This window comes from Copadichromis virginalis, linkage group LG23 (genome assembly GCF_057382275.1).
Source record: "Copadichromis virginalis isolate Kocher_CV1m ecotype Utaka linkage group LG23, C_Virginalis_male_GT1.1, whole genome shotgun sequence".
Taxonomy (NCBI): Eukaryota; Metazoa; Chordata; class Actinopteri; order Cichliformes; family Cichlidae; genus Copadichromis; species Copadichromis virginalis.
Window position 1 is genome coordinate 7,919,689 of NC_140639.1, and position 23,209 is coordinate 7,942,897.

Here is a 23,209-nt window from a genome sequence, read left to right on the forward strand (position 1 = left end):
AATCATATGCCACTGGCAAGATGTGAGCATTCAAAGTAAGAAGCAAACAATTGGCAGATGTTGAAAATGACTTTGTTTCTGGCTGGTCTTTCATCTGGTCGGTGTGATCTTTGATCCTCTTATAGACTACATCTACATTATGCATAATTTAGTGCAAGCCAGAATGATTCTTTGTAAAGATAAAACAATCCAGTTAGAAGTTCTGGTTAAAAGCAATGCTGTCTATAAAGTCAAAATGCATTAGCACATTAGCAAAACATTTGGATGAATTACTTTGCCTTTAATGAACATATCAAAATATTCTGGAATGTCTCGGTTCAAACTCTTGCCTTAGAGTTTTGCCATACAGTTTATTAAATCTTATCCAAACTCATCTTAATAGTGAGAGTGAAAAAAAAAAGGTATTGCAGGTTCTCAAAAAGGGAAGCTGGGAAAATTTATCACCATGCAATCAGGTGCTTTCATGGTCTGCCAGCACTGAGGCCAAACTCTTTCCATTTCTCTTAGACAGAAAGACAGACGGGCTGGTCGGGAGGAGGAGAAAGAGCGAGCTTTATATGATTTGTGACCGAGGGCCTCAAAGAGAAAGTATGTGCATTAGGTCACACCATGGTCACCTGCTACATTTCTCTCAGCCTTTACCTTCTGGCAATCTGATATATACAGTACTGTAAATGATATACACCAGAAACACAGAGGCTTCATGTAAGAAAGGCTCAAAACTGTGCAGTTTGTTGTGTATTTTATATCTTCAGTGTCCCGATGGAGGACACAGAGGTGGGTGGTCATTCTGTGGGAGTGTGGTATGTCCCCATGTTTACTACTTGGAATATAATGGGGATAACCACAGTGTCTCTCTGGCTCCAGCTATATTGGTTTAGACCAGTCAAACCAAATTCCAGATGATTTACTGCTGCTTGATATCGGTGCCTCAGTGTGTATATACAATATTTATGCAAATGACTGCACGTGGGTGTGTGTGTGTATACAACGGAAGTGCATTATGCACTTATCTTAATGTTGTTGACTTACTATTGTTTAGTATGTTTCTTCTGCAGTCACACAGCCCTTGCATCACTCTTCTCTTTGTTTGTTTTTTGGAATTTGTCTGCAGGATGTCTTTTGCAGATGTCACAGATCAAACTGTCCTCACTATCTGTGCTGTGGAACGTTCCCAGCTCAGATGCTGGTTGTTTTCTTCACTCCTCTACTCTGGGTTCTGGGAGGCCGGAAGCTCTTGTGTTTGGGTAATGTTTCTGCACCCTAGAGCACAGACCATTTGGTCAGCACCTGATATGGTCATATCAGTCTCAGATTCCGGCAGTTGTGCAACTGTATTATGTATATAGTGGACAAATTGGTTTAAAAAAGGCTTCAAACACCCATTTGATCTGCTTTGCTTTAACACTCAGCTTTTTGTCCATCAAAATCATTTTTAGACCAAAAAAAAAAAGTCACTGAATCTCTCAAAACTGCTGACCACCACCTCAGAGCATAAACAAGCATGTGTTTGTTCAGCCAGAACATCCTGAATCCTCTGGGAAGACCTACATTGTGTGTTGGTTATCCTAGTCTGTATATGTGTTGTTCTGCTTTCTGTTTTTGTGGTGTCTTTTTGCAGAGTTTAGAGGGGCTGTGCTGCAGACCTCCACAAAGGAGTCAAAGATCGAGTCCTGGGAGAGACAGCGAGAGGCGAAAGAGAGACAGAGAGGAGCTCTGGGAGGAGAACTGAGATTAAACAAACAGAGGTGATGATGGCTGGATGTCATAACGACCAGTCTAATCTCTCAGGTTTATAGGGGCAAAGTTATGATGAGCACCAAGATATGCAGCTGATAGTGGAGAATGGTGGTGGATGGGGTTGAAGTCATAGCATTTAAGCAAGAGAAAGATTGGGATGGGAGTAAAGTGGGTTGCATGTGAATAGCTGATTGAACGTTTAGTGATGCACAGTTTGTCAAAATACCAGCATGCTACACGACCATCTCTATGGGATGGGATCCCGTCCCATGAACAGCTTGTACAGATTATTCACACAGCATCAGACATAGATTACACTGACAACTGTGTAAATTTGTTGCATGCATGCAATTCTGCTGAACCTTCCCCATAGCAGCATGTCCTGTAAATCTTTGAGGTGAATTTAATTGGTCAATGTGGACATCCTGAAAGATTGCACCAAGAAAAATCCCAACAGAATGAGGGAAGAAAACTTGTATTTCTTCTTTACGGCCATACTCTGTTAACCAGGCCGTCATTGCACAGGTAATACTAAGCTTAAACACAAAGCTCCTGCTCCAGCAGAGTTTGTCTGATATTTGTTCTGTACTGAATTCTGGTACAGCAACTTTATTTTAAAACAAAAAACAGTGATTTCTACCCATGACATAGATTCAGTGTGTAAGTGAAACATTTGGACCAACATCTGGGATTGCTACATTACAAAACAGTGAGTCAGTATCATGAGAATGCCTCTTTTTCTGGATGAAACAACCATAAAAATGTGCTAAAGCTTACAAATAAAAGGATGACGCATAGAGTGGTAGATATCCTGCGTACATTTCCTGAGTATGAAATGTCGGGTTCAACCGAGTATTAACATATTGTAAGATCTCATCACAAGTACGGTGATGATGCATCGAAGATTAAAGCCTCCTAAGACCCGAACTCTTCCACGGCATACATTTTTAATTTCTCTTTGATATTTGGGCTGATTGGGACCTGATGAATGTAAAAACAAAGAATTACCAGATTTTTTTTTTAACCTAATTTTTGTTTCAAAGAAAAATGAGAGCCACATATGAGGATATTCGTTTAAAATTTCAATAGAACAGTAGCAGTATAATGTCCTCGTTAGTAGATATCAGGCCCTTGAAGAGCAAAATTGAGTATTTTGGTCTAAATAACCCAAAATGTGATGTCCACATATGTGGACGCCAGGTCCTAGGAGGTTAAACCTCTCAGATCACATCAGCAGGTGGTCTGGACTGCATGTGTCCAATTGCTGTTAGCACTGTGTATGTGTATCTTACTTAACTGGATATCTTACATCTCAAAAAGACCCCAGATATATGGAGATATGAACATCTTGGCATTGTGGCTTGCCTGGAACATGCCAAAGAGTAGACCCAGTTTGTTTCAGTTTCCTCTTCTGGGAATTTGCTGCCTCTTGCCATTAAAAAACATCACATTTGGCCTTTGGAAATAGAAATTATAAGTGAAATGATTTACATATAGTGTGGGGAAGTAAGATCTGATTAAAAGTGATCACTTGAGACACAGATAAAGATGTATTTTAAGTATCTGTTGAAGGACTTTGAGCTGTCCAGTTTTGCCAGGTATAAACTGTATCCATGAACAGTGAGAAGGTCGCCAGCGTTGTTAAAACTCATACAGATGGGATAATAACTGCATCTTTCAAATTTCATGGTTCTCTGTCTAGAGTGGCCATAAATGGAAGTTCATAGTGGCAGTACGAGAAATTCGGACTCATCCTCCGAGCACCCTTTTTCATGAACAGAGGCCTTTTTCACAACATTTAGTAATGACAAGGAGGAAAAGGACAATTAAAGTGACCAGTGTTAAGAATGAGCCTGTTCCATGCAGCAGCTCAGGAAACCTGGACCTACCAGATTTTGGATTGGGCTTACCTAAATGGAATAAAGCTATCAACGACATTATTAATTCCACATGTGCTTTTCCTTCTTTAGGCCAAAGATGCGAACTGGCCCGCTATAAGAAGGTTAATGTTGCTAGATCTAGGCCACACTGCTAGCAAGACCAGAAATAATGGGCCTAACCGTATGTCTGGAGTGCCACAACAACCTATTGCCTATATTACACAATATTATCCTCATCTCCACAAGGGATAATCGGCAGTGTCTGTTGCCCATTTAGGCTTTACCTTACTGAGTGTCACAGCTTCCCATATCCACCATAGGTTTATACATAAATAAAATAATAAAAGGCTCACGTAAAGTGATATGTGAGTGATCTAAAACAGAGACGTGAATTATTGGATGGAGAGTAGTGTAAATGACCTTCAGTTTCGCAACTTTATTTTTTTTGGTAAAATGATATGTGAAGGAGGAAAATGGAAAAAGCCTGAGTCAACTCCATTAGAGGTTACATGTTAAACTGAATTATATGCGCTTGTTCTGTTTTCTCTTTGTTCTTTTAAGGCACGCTAACAAGAGGTAACTGCAATCAGCTGTAAAATATAAAACCAATGTACCATGGCCGCTAGCGCACGTGTATGTTTCTGTGTGTTGCTGAAATCAAGAACTGGGACGTGTTACACATTTTTGGCTTGGAACTCTGCATTGTTTCAATTGTGTTGGGAAGTCTTTAATTCAAACCAGGGGCTAAAATTTTACACACACAAAACTGGAAACCAACACAGAGAGTGCAAGTGAGCAACACAAGGTCTCTCATTTATCAATGACTCATCCTGTGTCATTCAGATATCACAGCTCATATGACTCCATCTGGTGCTGTTCAGCGGATTCGGAAGCGCTCACGCCAGGAGAAGCTCATGGAATAAAGCAAAACAAATCAGCCATGAGCTTCTGATGCAGGTAAAATCTGCTTTAACTGAATCCTTTGCCGTGACGCTGCAATGGGGTGGACGACATAAAGGAGGGATGGAGGCCTCTCTAATGTTTAATATAGCAAATTGTTAATTACATTTTTGTTTCTCTATCATTTTTCAGCAATGATTGTCTTTTTAGTGAACCATGGGTGGTTATCAAACACGCCCTGGTAGTGCATAAACTTGCATAAACAAGTGAATATTGCGGATTAATTACAGATTTAATAGAAAACATTTATAAAACGAAGCCGCATTATCGTCAGTCGCTTAAGCATAAAAGTTTTTGAATCAAAGCTAAGAAAGTAAATCTTTTTTAAAGAAACAACAAAACGGAACTACTATTATTCAAAATTTAAACAAAGAGGCAGCTTTGTTAGCATCCTCCAATAAATAATTAAATAAATAAATAAACAAAATAAAGACAAGATGATAATGTTTCCTCTGGCAGTGTTTCATCGGCTGTTCTGTGCTGCAGTCTCTACATCATTCACCAAGATAAATTCCAAACATAAATACAAGACTACTTTTGTTCTCTTTTAACGAGCCAATACACAATAAAGGTTATGTACCTTTAAGTATTTATATTTAATGGACCCTAACTGACCAGGTAAATACATTTGCATGCTACCAACAATGATGTTCCAAAGGTACTCGGACTATGATCAATAGAAGTTCTGAAATATTAGATAGACAGCCCTCTTTGGTGCCATTACAGTTTTAAAGATAATTACATTAAGTTGTTTCAAACAGTAATTCATAGGATAATCTGCCCCATTCATCTGCCCCAGTCTCCTCTCTTCACTGACACTGTGAGGCAAATGAAAGGCAACTTATGGAGTGTAACCAGCTGTTCGCATCAACAACCTTCCAAGAATATCTACTGATTTCTTCAAAACTTGTTTAACTTTGAAAACTTAAAACAAACCAAACAAACCAGTATATGCATATCTTTTGTGCCTTGAATTGGAAAGTATATCATCCATGATCACCGATCTGTTTGATATCATTTTAACTAGGAACAAATGTCTTTGCTGTAACTCTAGTCTTCCATGGGATTCAACACGCAATCATCTACAATTAGATGATGGAAATTTAACGCCTGAAACGAGAATTATTTGCACTTCACATTTTAGTTTTGGATTTTTCTTTTGGATGAATGCCATGATGGAAGGAGACAGAACTGGAAGGTGGATTTTTTAGGTGAAAGTGCATACAGAGAAAAATAAACTTGGATCATCCAAGGCCTATAGATGCAGAAGAAGAGAGAGGGATGGATAGATGAGGTGAAAAGACAGAAAGCAGAGATCTCCTGGTGAGGCTGGCCTACTGTCATGTTGATGTAAACGTAAAGCACTGATCAGTGGGAGGTGGAGCTGCCAAGGCTACACGAACCTACAGAGGCTCAGCATGTATCTCAGCCGGAGGCACTATTTCCAGGCATGTTGAAGTATCCCTTTCTGAAACATGTGTTGGCAATCTTTACAAAACATTGGGGTGCATGGAGGGTGAAAAGGGGGGAAATGTAAGTATCTGAGTAGAAAAAGAAGCAGGAGGTTTAGTGGGTAAAAGGATATTGGGGGTAGATGGAGGGGGAAATGCAAAAAAAGGGTCACAGAGTGTAATTGACTTCCAAGAAGTATGAGTCTGTTTTCCATCCAAATTGAAGTTGTTTTGAATTTAACTGCAACTTTAAGATGAGCTCTGTAAGAAAAAACGGCACTGTAAACCATCCAAAGTGAAACATGTCTTTGTGAGACGTCACGATTCCTGCCTTTTATTAGTTTAAGATACTCGTGCTTTTTTTAAATTTCACTTTCAAATGAAACTTGAGCAGATCAACGATATGAATAACATCATTACCACCGTATTATATAAGTTGTAGCACTCAAGGTCTCAGCTGGAGCCAATCTACTCGACACACCCAGAACTCGCATGCATGAACACAGTCATCAAGCTGTCACATTAGTGAGCATGCAGCACGGTTTCGCCCACATTAATTAGGTGATGTAATGTCCAACATAGGAGCCTCAAGCCTAGATGCATTAAGTTACACTTAAAGCATTCAGAATATATAATTTGATGCCATTTATCGTCCTCCTTTCGGTTCTCCTTTATGGTCAAAGGTCATAAAATTTATTTTAAGGGTAATGTTACGAAATCTGCGTCTGCAAATTAACCGATGATTTACGACTTGAGTTTAACCAATAAAAGAGGATAAAAGACTGAAGTGATAGGAACAGTGGACTTTATGTGTGAAATAAAACTGGAAATGAATATGACATAGTCCTCTGATATATAGTTACATTTGACTTTTGTGATGTTTTCTAACTTAACTGGAATTCATTTTGGTGTCATACTCATATGCTTTATAATAGAGCAGCAGACTGATGTTGGAAGAATCCTGTCTCTCTCACAGGGCTGTAAAAACATGAAGAAAAATCCCGTTCTGGGTTCTGTCTGTGTCTATGTTCCCCATGAGCTGCGACAACATGCAGATCAAAGACCAACACTCCCGGGAGGAGAACGTGCTGCTGTGCTGCGGTTTGGCTCTTTGGTTAGATGTTGGAGAGTCAATTGGCAGGTAGGAAACCAGAGTTTGTGAATGTGCGTGAATAAGTGTGTGCACGCACACACAACCAGAGGTGGATAGGAGAAAAATTCAAGGTAACAAGAGTTCAAAAGTTCACTATAAGTTGAAAAATCCCTGTTGACTTTTCAGATATGCTGAAATCGTTCAACATTATGCTAATGCCACTGGGTTCAGAAACAGGCTGGCTGTGCAGCTCTGAACATTTTAAACTCCAAATGCACTCTGAAAGGGTGAAAGCTGGATTGCCAACCACCCAGGGACTCATTACTTCAGAGGCCTCAACATCGCTTGAATGCTTGGAGTGTGATCAATTGCAAGTTTGTCAGGAAGTCTTACTATAGACGTAGAATCCCCATGAACGTGTCCTTCACTTAACATCTTGTGACTCTGATCCCTATATTGCTACAGTGCAAGCTGCACTTTCTGTGGCTTCTGTGCTTTGCTTGACATTGTTGGGGATGAATGTGATTTTTCCAGATAAGCTGAAAATAATGACGAATGCTGACCTTGATGTAATAAGGTAATAAGAATCTTTCATTATGAACACATGTGGAGACCAGTGTTGTAGTTTACCACATGCACATACACAATAATACTGGAGATCCAGCCCCTTTATCCGCTTCTGAGCCCCCGTGTAATCAGGCCTCCCAGGCCAAGGGCTTCTGAGAGACCAACGCTGGTTTGAGCAATGGGATCAGAAAGAGGTTTTCAAGAGAAGTCCTCTGGGCTCAGGGCTGGGGGTCCTCAGTGGGGGAGTCCACCTGTACATGTGTCAGAGGCAAATAATGGCTGTCCTCTAGTTATTACATGATTTCTGGGTAAACCAAAGGAGGAAATTGCCTCCAGGATCCAGCTAAGTTTTTGTAGGGGGGCTTTATGTTTGTGTGTGTGTGGCATATGACCAACTGCTCCACTGAAAGCCAGCCTCGCTCACTTTCTTTTTTTCTTCTCTTGTTTCCCTCACAGTTCTGACACACTCGATAGTCCAGGCAGCAGGGTCTCCTCCAAAGCACTGACTCTATCTAAGTGGAATGTGTGAGCTGGATACTCTTAGACAGACTTTCACAAAAGCAAGTGCAAAGCCACATGCACGCACATAAACATGAATAGGTAAGGCCTGCACATCCACACAGCTGTCTTTGGTGGTGGGATATTTGGCAGCAGCAGGTGGTTTCAAAACACTTACGGGAATCATGGCCATTCCCTGACCAAGGCCTCATCAGTGGCACATTTGTGTCACCAATGTTTGTGAAAATTAATTAGTTCTCAGAAGAGCAACTGACCTGGTTTAACTTTTCAGCGTAATGTTTGGGAGCTCTGTTCACACCTACAGGAGGATATTTTAGAGTCTCCAGTTCACTAAACCTCCATGTGGGAGGAAATCTGAGGACCTGGAAGAAACCCATGCAAACACATGGAGAACATGCAAACTCTACGCAGAAGGCCTGCTGAGGCCCAGCAGCGATCTAATGTGGCACTTTCTATATGCACATCCTCAGACTCACTGATAATCCATCCTGGGTGTACTCACCCTGTCACCTAATGCATGCTAGGATTGGCTCCAACCCACTTGGTGACCCTGAACATGATCAGTGCATGGGTAATAAATAAAGGATGGATACATGAATGGCTAGGCTGAAATCAGATGCATAACACAGACATGGTAACATATGTGATGCCTGTATTGAAATCAATCCACATGCTGGATTTGGATTTAGACCACTTCATGCCAAAGGAACTTAGGCATGATTTCACTTGGCTTTACGCTGATCTCTGGCTTCTTTGTCCTCCTCCTCATATTTTATGGAAAACTGGGTCATGGACTTTTCACCGTTTTGTGTTTTTGTGGTAAAACTTGGTGATAAAGCACTTTTTTGTAACAGTCTTTATTTTCATTAGTACTCTACGTATGGTTTCTGTGCTTGTAAATCTTATTGAGTGGGAAAAGTTGATTCACAGGAACTATCCTCACTGCCAGTAAACTATAAAGTAGTGAGAACTACTACTAGGCTGATGATGAGGCTGAATGAATGTACCTTCCATCACTTTCCCATCTAACTTTATGCATGAAGACCAAAACTGATTTTGTGTACCAGTCTGTGTAAGGGCTTTTTCAATAAACTCTTTTTAGTAAAGCATTTTAACAATGAATTCTGTGGTCACTGACTTTTGACTTTTGGAACCAGCTTCAAGTGCCAGCTCCAGCTGTTGTCAGTTTTTTCAACAAAACTGGTTCATGTTTTCATGAAGAAGTTTTCTTAGAGGATGGATGGATCACTCCAAACACATACTTTAAGTATCTGCATGAACACAAATAAGCTAAAAGATACAGAGAGGACAGATCTAATTGCAGTTCTGTTACAGTACTTCTAGCTTAACCTCTTAGTTTGTCTCTTCACATATTCAGCCACTCCCTTCTCAAAAATAGATGCACACCAAGTTTAGAGCTGCAGCCGTTAATCATACTGGAAAGAACATTATCCTGTTTCACTCAATGAGCAGGGAGACAGGTGTGTAGCTATAGCGTACGTAGTATCTGCTACTTGTACCTGGCAACACTGCAGGCTGGCAGGATTTGGAGGAGTCGTTGTCACTATCATTTATAGCGACCGGGTTTGAGGATCAAAGCATTGCCTACATTACTGAACTTTAACCCAGGAGTAAGTGGAGAAGGTGTGCGTGCCTGGCACACTTAAGTCCATACAATCTGGATCTGTACTGACTCTGAATCTGTCAGAATCAGTCCACATGAATACAACATCACAGCAGTCACCCTGGATCTAAAGTAATGTGTTTTTGATGGTTGCAGGAGACACTATGATTTCGTCCATGGGGTGACTCAGAGGAGACCTGGCCCATAGTCCAAGCCACACATTGTTGCCGTTACTGTCATGACACTCAGGGAGCAGATGAGGTAAATAGGTGTGTCGAACACTCTTGATTACGCATGCATGGACCTTGGATTCCCTTCAGTGACAGAAGTTTCAGGATTATTGATGAGCTATTTCCACATGGGTCAGAATGAGGTTTGATGGCTGAGCTGACTAAAATTCTCCAAGGAGAGCAATCCAAGAGTGACTTGGAATTGAATGCCTTCTAGAATGAATGCCTGCAGACGATGTTGACTGACATAAACCACTGCTCTTTGCAACAGCTGAGCTTGCAGTGCATGTGTGCATGCGTGTGTGTGCATCTGCACCTGTCAATGAGCCCTGAAGGCAGCATGAATGGAACTTGCTGGTGTGTGAGTCAGAGTGGCGTCTACTGGAAATAAGTGCACAAGGCAGTTTGCTTTGGATCCTCATTTAAACCTCATAAATATATAGCGGGCCTTTAAACACTAATTCAGCCCATCAGTCTTTCTGTGGGGCATCAATAAAACCTTTACATCATCTTAAAATAATTAGTATTGATGCCATCCATTTCATATTAAAATTAATGTATCAGGCATGGCTGCTGCTGCATAATGCTGAATTTGCAACGTAGTTTCAAATAATGAAAGGTATTCCTGCACCGATAAATATACAGGTAAATAAATTAAGGTAATTAATAAATTAAATATTTATAAAATTGTGGGCTGAATTCACAGGAAATGACAGGCCTAATGCATTTTTGACAAACAGGGATAGTGCACATCTAAAACAATTTAAGCTAAAAGACAATGCCAATCCTTATTCTCTGGCATCTGTAACTGAACAAATAAGAGACTTTCATACTGAGGAAAACAATACACATTCACATCCACATGTGTATGCACATTTAGTGTGTGTACTAATTTGTGCACAGGCATCTAGACACAGGCATTGTCCTCTGCACTCACAAAGCTGTGCAATCTTTAAAACAGGATTTCACCTAAAACCCCAGAAGTAAAAATTTCCTAAACACAGCAAAAAATGAGACCCTGACATTTACCTGAGGAAACCCCAGTGGGCCCCAGTGAGATTTGAGACAGGATCTTCTCAAATCTCACTGACCAGACAGTGCAGCGTTTTTACAACCACTCTAGTTTAATTAAAGCCAGCATGTTTTGTAGTGTTTGTTGGCTTTTGAAGACTATGTTCAGAATTTTTCCCAGTTTCACAATAACTCTGCTATCTAAACACAGAGGTGGAAGATTAAGCATGGACACCAGCTGCTGGTCAGGGAAATCCATCATTGTTGTTACAAAACATCTCAGGCAGTTGGCAACAGCAGTGCACTGAAATGAGAATGTACAATTAAACAACCTATGCTGGAATGTCTCATTTGTGTCTTAAGACTTCCTCACTGAGGTTTTGTGTTTGGTTACCCTTTTGTCCATGTGACTCACACTACAAAAACAAATCCTCCTCTCAATTTCCCAACACAAAAACTCAGAGTATATAAACCAAATCAAAAAAGGGGAACGCAAATGCATGCTTGCTGTATGTTCACTTCGTATGTGATGACAGGATGTGTTCTGCCCATTGTCAGTGGTACTCCATACTTCAGCTAAATCAGCTTCTAGCTTTAGATTGTAGTCTTTGGACCAAACAGTGTATGCGGTGTCATTTAACGAGAACTCGACCTGGATGCATTAATGCTTTTAGCAGTGCAAGTACTTAACACATTCAATTGTTGATCCTGACTTCTAGACTTTATCAAAGTGGCGTTTCATCAATTATGGTTCTCAGATATTAATCGTCCAATCATGTGATATCACTATGGATGCACCAATCAGCCTAAATTATTCTGAATCAGCAGCTTTTCTTTTGTAGTCTTTTCTGCGGGAAGTAAATGCAGGATAGATGCATACAGCTCTCCTCTGCCTTGATGACTTGAAGAATACCACACATACTTTAAATATGCAAAAGCACATTATGCTTACATTCATATTCCAAACCACTGTTTCCTCTTGTTGCATGGTTGTGTAGTTTTCTCACTACTTTACTGTCTTAAACAGTGATAAAGTTTGAGTACAGCTGCTTTGCTTGGTGGGTTGGTCTCCCTGCTGAAGGGTGGGTTGCAAAGGAGCATCAAGCTTAGGGTTTGATCCAGTTCCTGTTTGGAGGTGAATTCAAAACAGAATTTAGCGATTTAGATCACTATGTCTATCCTGTCTTTTCAGACACGCTCCAGAACAAACAGGAAATCGTTTAGCCCTTGGGACATTGCAGTTCCCATGGCAATAATTCCCACAGTAAAGGTTCTGACCCCATCACCCTTGACCTCTGACCTGAATGCTCTTTTACCCATTAGAAACTGGAGCGTTTGCTTGAGGTCTGCCAGATTTAAAACAAAGGACACATCAGTACATCTGGCCTAAAACTGTTCAGGTCAGGATCTTCTTGGGCTGGGAAGGATACCATTATCAACTCTTAAACTTTAAATAAAAGTTTTTTTAAATGAATTAAATCACTTTTTAAAGCTGGCCAAAAAAGATGATGAAGAAGAAAAACGAGCAGCCAATCAGATTGTTTCTTAGCACAATACAGTACTGCTTTGGCAAACTTCCATAGCCACTTTAAAAGAGCAAAGAAGCAGCAATGATGCTCAGCTGATTTTTAATTGAACACAGCTTTTGTTTTATCTCACAAAGCTTCTACTGTGTTATCTCCCCCACTCTCATCCCCTAAGCCCCCCTCTGGCCTATGAGAGGTCTGGGTCGTCCATAAAGCCAGAGGTCAGTGTTAATGGCTCAATAATGTGTGGATTGTTGTGGTGGAGGGGCAACGCAGGTTTTCAGGCCAGCAGGGAATGCATCCCTCTCTGATGAGAAGAAACACAAAGAAGCTTTGTGAAGAAAATTAGGAGAAAAGAAGCGAGGAGAGAATATTATCTAAAAGGCCACATCATACCAGAGAGATGTTTTTATGAGTCTTCCATTTCCAAAGTGGATTTGACGTTTTACACATGCCTGGTTATTAAGTGCCCTTATGCAATTAATTGCCAGGAAAAGAAAAGTCTGTTTTTCTTACGCTGGACTTGAGGATTATTATCTTTCCCTGCAGCCACACCTGAGATGTGTGCGTGTGCTTTTCAAAATAAAAAGTGCATTCATCTCTAATGCACCTTCCTGGACATCACTCACAAAGGAAGGTGAGGATGAAAGTGTGGCACTGAAATTTGAAAAACTGCTAAGTAAGTGGCTTCCCTTACACCCTGAAGTAATATAACAAATCCAATTATCTCTCTCTCACACACACACACACACACACACCTACCAAAGTACCGACTGTGTTTAAGGTTTAAAGACTTTCCTCAACAGACATTTCTTCAAAGACTTGCAGATATATATGTGTGCACGTGTGTCTAGGTGATATGGTGCTGAAATTTCCTCTCATGACCTGACTTCACACAGTGACCACCAGCCGCATGTAATGACTTCACCTCTCTGAGGCCCGTTAGAAAAACACACATTAGTGAAACTTGGATTGAACAAGTGTGCTTGGGCCTGTGTGTGGGGGGCTGTGCATTAACACACGTGCAACACACACACACCATACTATATAGCACATGAAAACGTACATCTGATTCTTCTGTAAATATTTGACCAAGCTGTATCTCTGAACTGTGGATGCTGAAAGAAAGGGATAGAGGAGGGAGGGAGGAAAAATGAGACAAGGGGAAAGAGTTGGACTTCCCCTAAATCCCTCTAAAAAGCTGTGACACCCTGCATGTGATTTTTCTACTTATAACTTTGCTTGACTCACTGCCTTCCACATTCTTAGCACCTTTTGTGGCGTCCCATGATACATATTAGCTAATAACTCTAAATCACATTTCCTAAGGTATGTCTAAGCAGGGATATAACTGCTCCTCTGTGACTCTGTGACCGGGGTGGTCATGAGTTATGATTATGCATAGCTCTCTTCTCTCCAGCACTGGACTCTGTAAGCTTCTTTTAAAACAGCCCTGGTATTCTTGTCTAAAATTGTTTAGAGCAGATGACATGATAGGTATTTATCCCTGAGGATGCCAAACTATTTTGTGTGCGCTTCAATTTTAGATTGACTTGCAACTTTAGGCCACGTATTCATTAATGAAATGAATTTGGCAAATTAACACAGCTCCACTATATGCTGGTCAGAAGATGGCCCGAGCTCAGACCTCAGACATCCAGAAATTGTAAATTCAAGCCACAGTGCTGTTTACCCTCGTTACGCGACATTATATCCAAACACATTTGCTCTCCAACTTGGAGAACAGGAGACGAATTGAGGATAAAAACTGGTGAAAGTAGCATGCCATGTGTTAATTTAATCCACAAGCTGTGGGGGGGAATATTCTCAGTGTTAACCTTTAGGAAGCAAATGTTCAGAGTGTAAATGTGTGAGAAAAGGCCCCACAGAGGGAGATTGAGAAATATTACAGTGGGCAGAAAGGCAAGGGACTGTTTTTCTTAAAAAATGTTTTCACAAATTGAAAAAAATAATTGTGGTGTAACCCACCAGTATTTCATATGTCAAAAGTAGCCTTAGTGGGGGTCTTAACTGTGAAAACAGTTTATTCCTTCTGCTCCACTTAGTAATAGTAGTAGCGTATAGTGGTAGCAGCAGGTTTACTGGTACCGTTTGATATTGACAGTCACATTCAAGCTTTAAATGTTTGAAATACCTCTGGCTTTATTATTCTTAAATGGCTTTGATTATTTTAAACAGTTTAAATAGTGCAAGGCTTTCTGCCTGACCAGCTCCCAAAACTTCATAACTACAAGAGATAGCCACAAGAAATTTTAAGAGCTGAAAAACATGTTTGATGTCTGTACAAACTGCACGCAAATCAACGTTACACACACTCCAAGTGTCGCAAGCTTAAATGAAACTTTTTGTTCATCAATAACATGGCTTCATCATTTTAATAGCAAACTTGTACCAATTTGATGTCTATGATGCAGAGTAAGAGGAAGAGTCAGTTTTTAACACTCCCACATGTGAGTGTCTGGCTGTGATATAGAGAAAAAAAATTGAATACACGAAGACATAGACCCATATTGGATAATATAGTTCAGGTATACGACACTGACCAAATACCTTTAAGTTTGTTTCTTTGGTTTGTTTTTTTGTATACTTGCAATTTGTGCTTGCAACACGACCTAGATTGCAGATGTTTTTCTTTAACCTATTGCACTTGGGGCTGTGCCTGCTACAATACTTATGGGTATTCAAAACATTTGCTGCTACAGTTATATACTGAGCAGTAAGCTTGGTGTCAGGAGCAGCACTAACACAAAGGCTGTTTGCCATCAGTTCTTTCTAAGTGGGTCACAGTGCCTTTATCAGGCCATCCAGCAGACTAAGCTGGATCTGCCTGAAACCGGAGTGGAAAATACCTGCAACTCGCTCCGCAACAAAAAAAACCCATTTCCCATTTTTGGACTCGATTGAAACTCAGTGTGTGTATGTGCGCAGCAAGAGAGCACCTCATATCAAGAAACACAAAACGCACACGCATGCAGGGGCGCTTTTACAAACACAAGTGATGGATTTACCGTGCCCGACTATGAGACTCCAAACTCTTCCCATCCAATACTTAGGACTTCTGTGTGTGTGTGTGTGTGTGTGTGTGTGTGTGTGTGTGTGTGTGTGTGTGTGTGTGTGTGTGTGTGTGTGTGTGTGTGTGTGTGTGTGTTTGTCTATGCAGGCATGTGTGAATGTGCACCTAAGATGATGGAAAGAACGTGGCAATCTTTGGCCTAAATAACAATGAATGCGTAGACACATAAATTGCAGTCCCAGAAGTGCAAAAATTCATAGCAGGAGCTCAGTGTGACAAAAGAGCATGTGAGAGGATTTTGGGAGAGAATGTGGCTCCCAGCGCAGTGATACATATGCAGGTATAATATATACATTCCCCATAAGAGAGGCTGAGAACAGGGGAGAGAGTGAACATCTGGCGCCATAGGTACAACTGGTAATTCAGCATTATGCTCAAAAAGTTTGTTTGCTGCTGACTGATTTTTTTTATTACATATTTATATTTATTTATCACGATGGATGCATATTTACTGCCATATTTACGGTGGCCCCGAGAGGCCAAACTTAAGACTCCAACTTAAGAAAATACCAGCAATAAGAAAAATGCAACAAAAGCACATAAAACACAACGGAAATAGAAATGGAAACAGGAAAAAAGAAAACAGAAATAGAAAAAACGAAAACAGAAAGAGAAAAAACTGATTTCCAAAAGCACAAGCACTGGTTATTGTCTCCCAAGAAACACTTCCCTTGTGCTTTTGCTGTTTTGTTTTTTTTTTCCAATTTCTTTTTTTGTTTTTTCTATTTCCGTTGTGTTTTGTGTGTTTTTGCAGCTTTTTTTTATTGCTGGTGTTTTCTTAAGTTGCAATCCGTTTGGCATCTCAGGGCCACCGTGCAACCACTAACGAGAGGTCCAGTTTGTAGCTACCACACCCATAACTATAAATCAATTTTAAATTTATCAGTCAGTAAACACGCTTTTTCAATACTTACTTAAACTAACAGGAGTCTATGATGATTGCCTTGCTTTTGTAGCCAGCCTCCAGTGGCCATTCAAAGAACTGCAGAGGTTGCCGCTTACCTGTGTGTCACAGGATAGCATCAACCTCTGCTGTTTATTTTCCTCAAACTGGAATCATAATTTCTGAAAAGAAGATTTAAGACTAATACTTGGGACCATATTCAGTAGGAGCTCATAAATGAGATGAAAAGTTAGGTCATTTTCAATATAGTCTTCTATAATTTTGGCCTTAAGAGGAGCCACTCCCTGCTGCCGACTAGAAAAACTGCATGGCTCAGACAATTTCAAAGTGAACCCAGAGGCCAATCCATATTTTAGACACAGTCCGGTTTAGAATTTGGACCGTTAGGTCTAAAATGGAATATTACATTTTTTTTTCTCAGTTTTATAGTTACATTTTCCACACTCAGCAACTAAACCTTTTGGAGGTATAAAACAGTTCATGTAAAGTTTGATGCCAGAGAGCTTTTCCATACCTTATGTTCCTACGTTGTTTCTGTGGATGCACAACAACACAAACAGCATGTGTAACTGCATGATGTCAGTTAAATACAGAGCTGGATGATCAAATATAACATTCAGGAATATCAAGACAGCAGCAGTGATCTTTTTCTTTCTTTTCTTTTTTTTTTTTTTTTACACAGGTTGGTGTGGAAACGGGTTCACACAGACTCATCATGAGTTGACGCTGATTTATGCTGAATCACCCCCTATAGACTTGGAGCGTAAGCATGTGGTGTGCCATACTGTGTGTGTGTGTATATATTCACACAGTATATCAGAGAAAACATCAAATCAGAGCCAGATTTTTTTTTTAAGTGATTTCATTATTTTTAGTTCTTCAGACACATTGATCCTAGAGTGACACAGCAGGGTCTGATTTCCCCCCTTGCTTAACCCGTCTGTCTAGACCCAAAACAGCATCACCACCCACCAATAAATTGCGTCAGCCCATGATATAATGCACCATGTGCTCTTACAGTCTTCCACTGAGAGCAAGCTTACAAAATACTACCCACAGCTACTTCGACTGTTGGGTGCTTGGGAAATTACACATGATCGTTGCCCCACTCACCTTCTTTCTTTTACAACTGGGTGTCATCCAAACTCACCCACAAAGAGCTGAATTTCCACACTGATGCTGTTTTTTCCAAGACAAGTCTCAAATTCGTCAAGACATGCTCGGGTCCGATGTTATTGCAGTTGAGTGAGTCAAGGCACCATTTCAATCATTGTTAAAGACGATTTAAACAACATTCAGAACCACCGTGTGTCACACTGGAGCACCAGCATCTCAAACCCTCTACTGAGTGGTAGAGTGGATCACTCCCTGACTCCTCGAGTCCACATACCAAAGTATCCCAGGGTCTCGATCAGACTGTGAATAAGTGTGTGTGAATGATTGAAAGCGCTTAGGTGTACATATATTGTACAAATGTGTGTGTAATTTAAGTTTTAAGTGCTCAGCTGAATACAGAATACAGAAAGGTGCTAATGTAAGTACCAATGTATTTACCATTTACTCAACACTCTCTTCATATTCCAGTCTGACACACTGGATAGCTTTGGACAATGTGGAAATTTTTAAGGAGGGCAAAATGAAACAGACATACGCCACTGTTATGTTTTATGTCTGTAAGATAGTTATTTTTTTTGTTTACACGGTGTTATGGTCTGGCTCTGAGACCACGGTAAACTAAAGCAATGCTTGGAAAGCAAATGAACTGTTAACCAAGTGTAGCAAAAAGGCAAATCTAAAAAATAAGACAGAAAAAAACTGTATGATGACAAAAAGAGAAAGAAAGAAACTGAAAATACTACATGGGGGAAAGGTGAAGTGTGACAGAGTGGTGTCAGGAAGTCTACAAGGAATAAACACACAGGCAAAAACAACAGAGAATCATGGTATAGACATATTAATGTAATTATAATGTATGCTACAGTTAGGGGTGCTGCACTGTATTAAAATCAGAATATTGTAAGTGCAATTACAAAAGCTGTTAATTGGAGATTTTCCTATATGGGTGCTAAGTGGCCTCTTGGGCTGTATGTGTGTGTGAGGCGGCTGGTTCTGGGTATTAGCTGCTCTGTGAGTGTGCCGCTGACAGGAAGTTCCCACTGCTCTGACTATCAGGGCGGAAAATGAGTGTTTGTCATCCACTTTATGCACAACTCTCTCTCTCTCTCTCTCTCTCTCTCTCTCTCTCTCTCCCTCTCTCTCTCTCTCTCTCAGTTTGTCTATCTCTAACACACATACACACACACATGCGGATCACCATGGATCATTGCTTCCCATCCTTTTTCCCACAGTGGCAGCAGACTAACAGGGATCTAGCTGTTTAACTGAGCCTTAGGTGTTGGCTTATGCTGTTTCTAGTGTTTGGAAGTGTGCTGAAATGCCACTGATATTTCATGAGAAAGTTTTCCTTGCTCTTACTGTGACATTTAGCTCCAACAACTGTGGTTGCTAACACTAAACCAAAAACAAGTTGCATATAAGACTGAGGTTTGGCTTCAATTAATTGGACTCTAGCCACTGGACTCTTGCTGCCTGAAAACCTTAGTTATTATGCTGTAGATGAATCCTTCACTCATGCACCTTTCTTGTGATACATGAGTATACACATTGTAATGCAATGGAAGTCTCAGTTAGCTAAAAAGTTAAATAGGCATTTGAAACATTGATTATTTGTGATTCTGGAGAACTTTTCCTTAATATGCTGGGAGTTCAACAGGTTTACAGGGAAAGCATAGTTTTATTTGTCCAGTGGAGGTTTTTAGATGTTGATCTCGAAGCATGAAAAAAAAGCAAAAGGGGGGTGCATGGAAAGGCGATGTAATATTTAATGAATTTAGAAAGGCTTATTGTTAGTTTCATTTTTGAAGCCAGAGGTGTTCAGTCAAAGAGGAAATATAAATATGTGTGATAAAAGCCTCCTGGCTTGGAGGAGTTCTCCTTTTGTAGTCGTGACCTAATTTCAGTAGAGAGTAAAGAGGTGCAAGGTGGGCTGAATCTCAGAGAGTGTGAAAAAAGGTGCGCCTGAAGTTTTTGTGTAAGTGAAAATGCAAAGAGCCATGGAAAGTTCAAGAAGTCATACCATTTTTTTAAATATTGCCCATAAATCATCCTCAACTTTGCACAGCAACATTACCATCAAAGACTAAAGTTAGAGCTGACCTGAGATTTGTTAAGTTCTAAAGCAAGAACTGTAAAAATCTGTATCAGTTTACAGGAAACTGAGCTGTGTCCCAGTCTCTGGAGCACTGTAATACTTTTCGTCCATGCTATGTTATGTTTGTGTGGGAACTCAGATTTTGTATTTTGTAGCTCGACATAGGTTTAAACTTGAAATCTTCTTCATAATTGTTTTTCTTTCATTCAAAACATGCACTATTTAAATTCGATTACCAAAATGTCTGAAAAGCAAAGTTGTGTTCTTAAATGGCATTCTGAAATACTGACAGGCTCCACAAAACACAAAGAACAAAGCACTCACAAAATGCTCATGAAAGATGGTAAAATCTCTTGATTTTATCCCTTTTACCATTTGGTTTTTCATTGATTTTTCAAATATTTACACATGAGTGTGATTATTGTCCCCTGCAAGCTTATGTGATTCATGGGAGACAGAGAATGGGACCTTTTCAAGCATGATTGCTGGGAAGGCTTTGATCAGACAACAGTCATGCAGCCTAAAGCTACAGAAACTACTGGCATGATGCAGCTGGCAGAAGACAAAACTGTTAAGCCCAATTACTGCAACAAAACATGCTTAAATAGTTAATTCATTAAACAAAAAAAGGGGTACATATTGATTCTGTTAACATGAAATGCAAATATGTGTCAAATCAATAATTACATTCTGAAAGACTACAGTATTTTTCAAAGGCTAAGATGAGTAACAAGTAATGTATAGGAGATTTTAGTACAAGTACAGAAGGATTTAACCATTGTTTTCACTATGTGATGATAAAAAATATGGAACATAGACACGAGTGTCTTTAAAATGAATGGCCAAAAATCTGACAGAAGGGGGAAAAGCAATCCAAATGCAATTTTCCCAACATGAAACTTGTGCTATGGTGGCCCCAGGCAAACCCCCTTTATCGAGACCCCAGGAAAGGTACTAAATTTGATTTAACCCTGAACATTTACTAAACTGACAGATTAAGAGTTCATACATACCACTCATGTTACTCAACCTCAAGGCCTAAATGTGGTCCCTATTTTTTGTTCCCTGCAGACCTGACTTCCCTTGTTGACTTATTTTATTAACCTTTCTCATTTATGCATTATTTTGTAAGAGAGAATTTGCCCGTGTTTTCACACATAAATCCAGACTCCCACAACAAATAGATGCAATATTGCACAGACGCAGGTCAGCGCAAACTTGACCTGCACACACTCTTTTATTGTTAATATGTCAGTACTTAACCATGGTTTCCATGAATGCCACTCGATCTGAGTGAAATATTCTTGACAGTACTTTTGAAAATTTGATTTGGCTTTATTAGTGGACACGGCCCAAATGACAATATCATGAATTCCTGAGCTTCAGCAATTACTGGAATGTATTTTTGTGTGTCTATATGTTAATGTGCCTGACCCCTGGCATCTGAGCATACATGCCTGCAGCAATAAATCTGACCCACTAATTTATACAGGCTAAATCATTTTAGGAATGTGAGTGCAATACTGTGAATGCATGTGGAGGGGGTGGAGGTTATGCACAGTACACATCAGTAATGAAAATAAAGCTTTAATGCATGCATGTATAGTAAAAGGCCAAACACTAAGGGGTCACAAATAGGGCTGGGTATCGTCACTGATTTCTAGAATCGATGTGATTCCGATTCACAAGGTCCCGAATCGATTCGATCCACGATTCGATTTGAATCTGGGAAATTTTGCCTCAGACAGTCAGAAATATTATAATTCAGATCAGTACATTTACATATTTTGTATCTATAAAAAGGAAGCTGACACTTGTAAGTCTTTATCAAAGGTGTGAGCATCACAGCAGAGGCCTTTGTGTCAAAGTAGCTGAAGATAAAACACAGAAAAACATGAAGGTGCTTTTCCTGGCCTGGGATTTTATAAAAATATTCTGCAGTACATCAAAAACGAAAGAAAACCATTAATCAACATATGAACATTACCTCTGAAGTTACAGCGGTTTTATTAGAGACACGGCTAAGCGTTTTGCATTTTGTATAATTTTAAAAAGTTTTAATTTGTTCAGAAGCCTATTGAACAGCAGAAATTAGGTTTTCTTTACGGAAGTAGGTAAAAGGGAAAAAAACAGCGGCCGACAGCGCAGTAAACAACGGAAGACTTGTGTGTAACAAGCAAGCGAATAATGCAGAAAACAGATTTTTAGACGGAAAACTGTTCTTGAAGTACACACACACACACACACAGAGAGAGAGAGAGGGAGAGAGAGAGAGAGAGAGAGAGATGTGCATGAAGTGTGATTTTATCGTGTTGGAAGCAAAACAGCAAAACTAAGAGGGAATTCATGACGATGTTTATGTGAAGCGTAGTTTGGATCTTCTTTTGCTGCTGGTTCGGTCAATATTGTTTGGAGAGAGAGAAAACTAACAGCTTTAGAATCAGCGCAAAAGGCCGTAAACACAAAGCGTGTCATGAATCGCTGTGCGGCAGGCAGGAGTTGGACCCAAAATGCAGGACTCACAGACTCGGGGAGGTGAACTCAAAACACAGCTTTATTTGCTGGTAGAACAAACATACAAAACTAGACTAAACTGGGAAACCATAAACTAAGAACTCACAGGGAGACACAGGGAGATCCACACACAGCATGAGGGACGACGCAACACTGACTCAGAGAAACACAGGGTTTAAATACACTGGGACGTAACGAGGGGAATGAGACACAGAAGGAGGGCACAGCTGGGAGAAATCAGGACTGACGAGACAAGCAAAGCAGGACGCATTCACATGAGACACGGACCATCAAAGTAAAACAGGAAGTATCACACAGAGACGCGAACTTGACACAGTGGAGACAGCAACTAAGAAATACAGAGACATAAACCATAAGGCAGAGGTCTAAGAACCAAAATACACAGGGAAATACTCAGCTGGGAACACAAGAGACTAGACTAGAGAGAGTAACAAAAAACCAACCATGAGAACATAATGCACAATGCAGGGTGACAGAAAACAAGAAACTCAAACATGCAAAGACACACAATTACACAGAACAGAGGGGACACAGAGAGACATGAAGGGCAAGGGATCAAAACTAGAAGCCATAGAATAAATCACACACAAGTACAATAATACAAAAATCACAAAGAACTAAAAACACTGGGTCAGGAGACCCAGGACCGTGACAAAGCGTGGACCCGCCGAAACATCGGAATCAGCGAGCTGTCGGCTTTCAGGCCCGACTGTGTCCGTGCCGTCGGGTGAGAAAGGCGACATCTCACTGATTCTGATCCACGCTTTGTCTTTGTGCAGAATCCGTGTACCTGCTCTCTTTTACTGTTTTAGCTGTTTGGTGGTTGTTTAAATTTTGTGAGGTTTAACCTGAGATTCTGGCGTT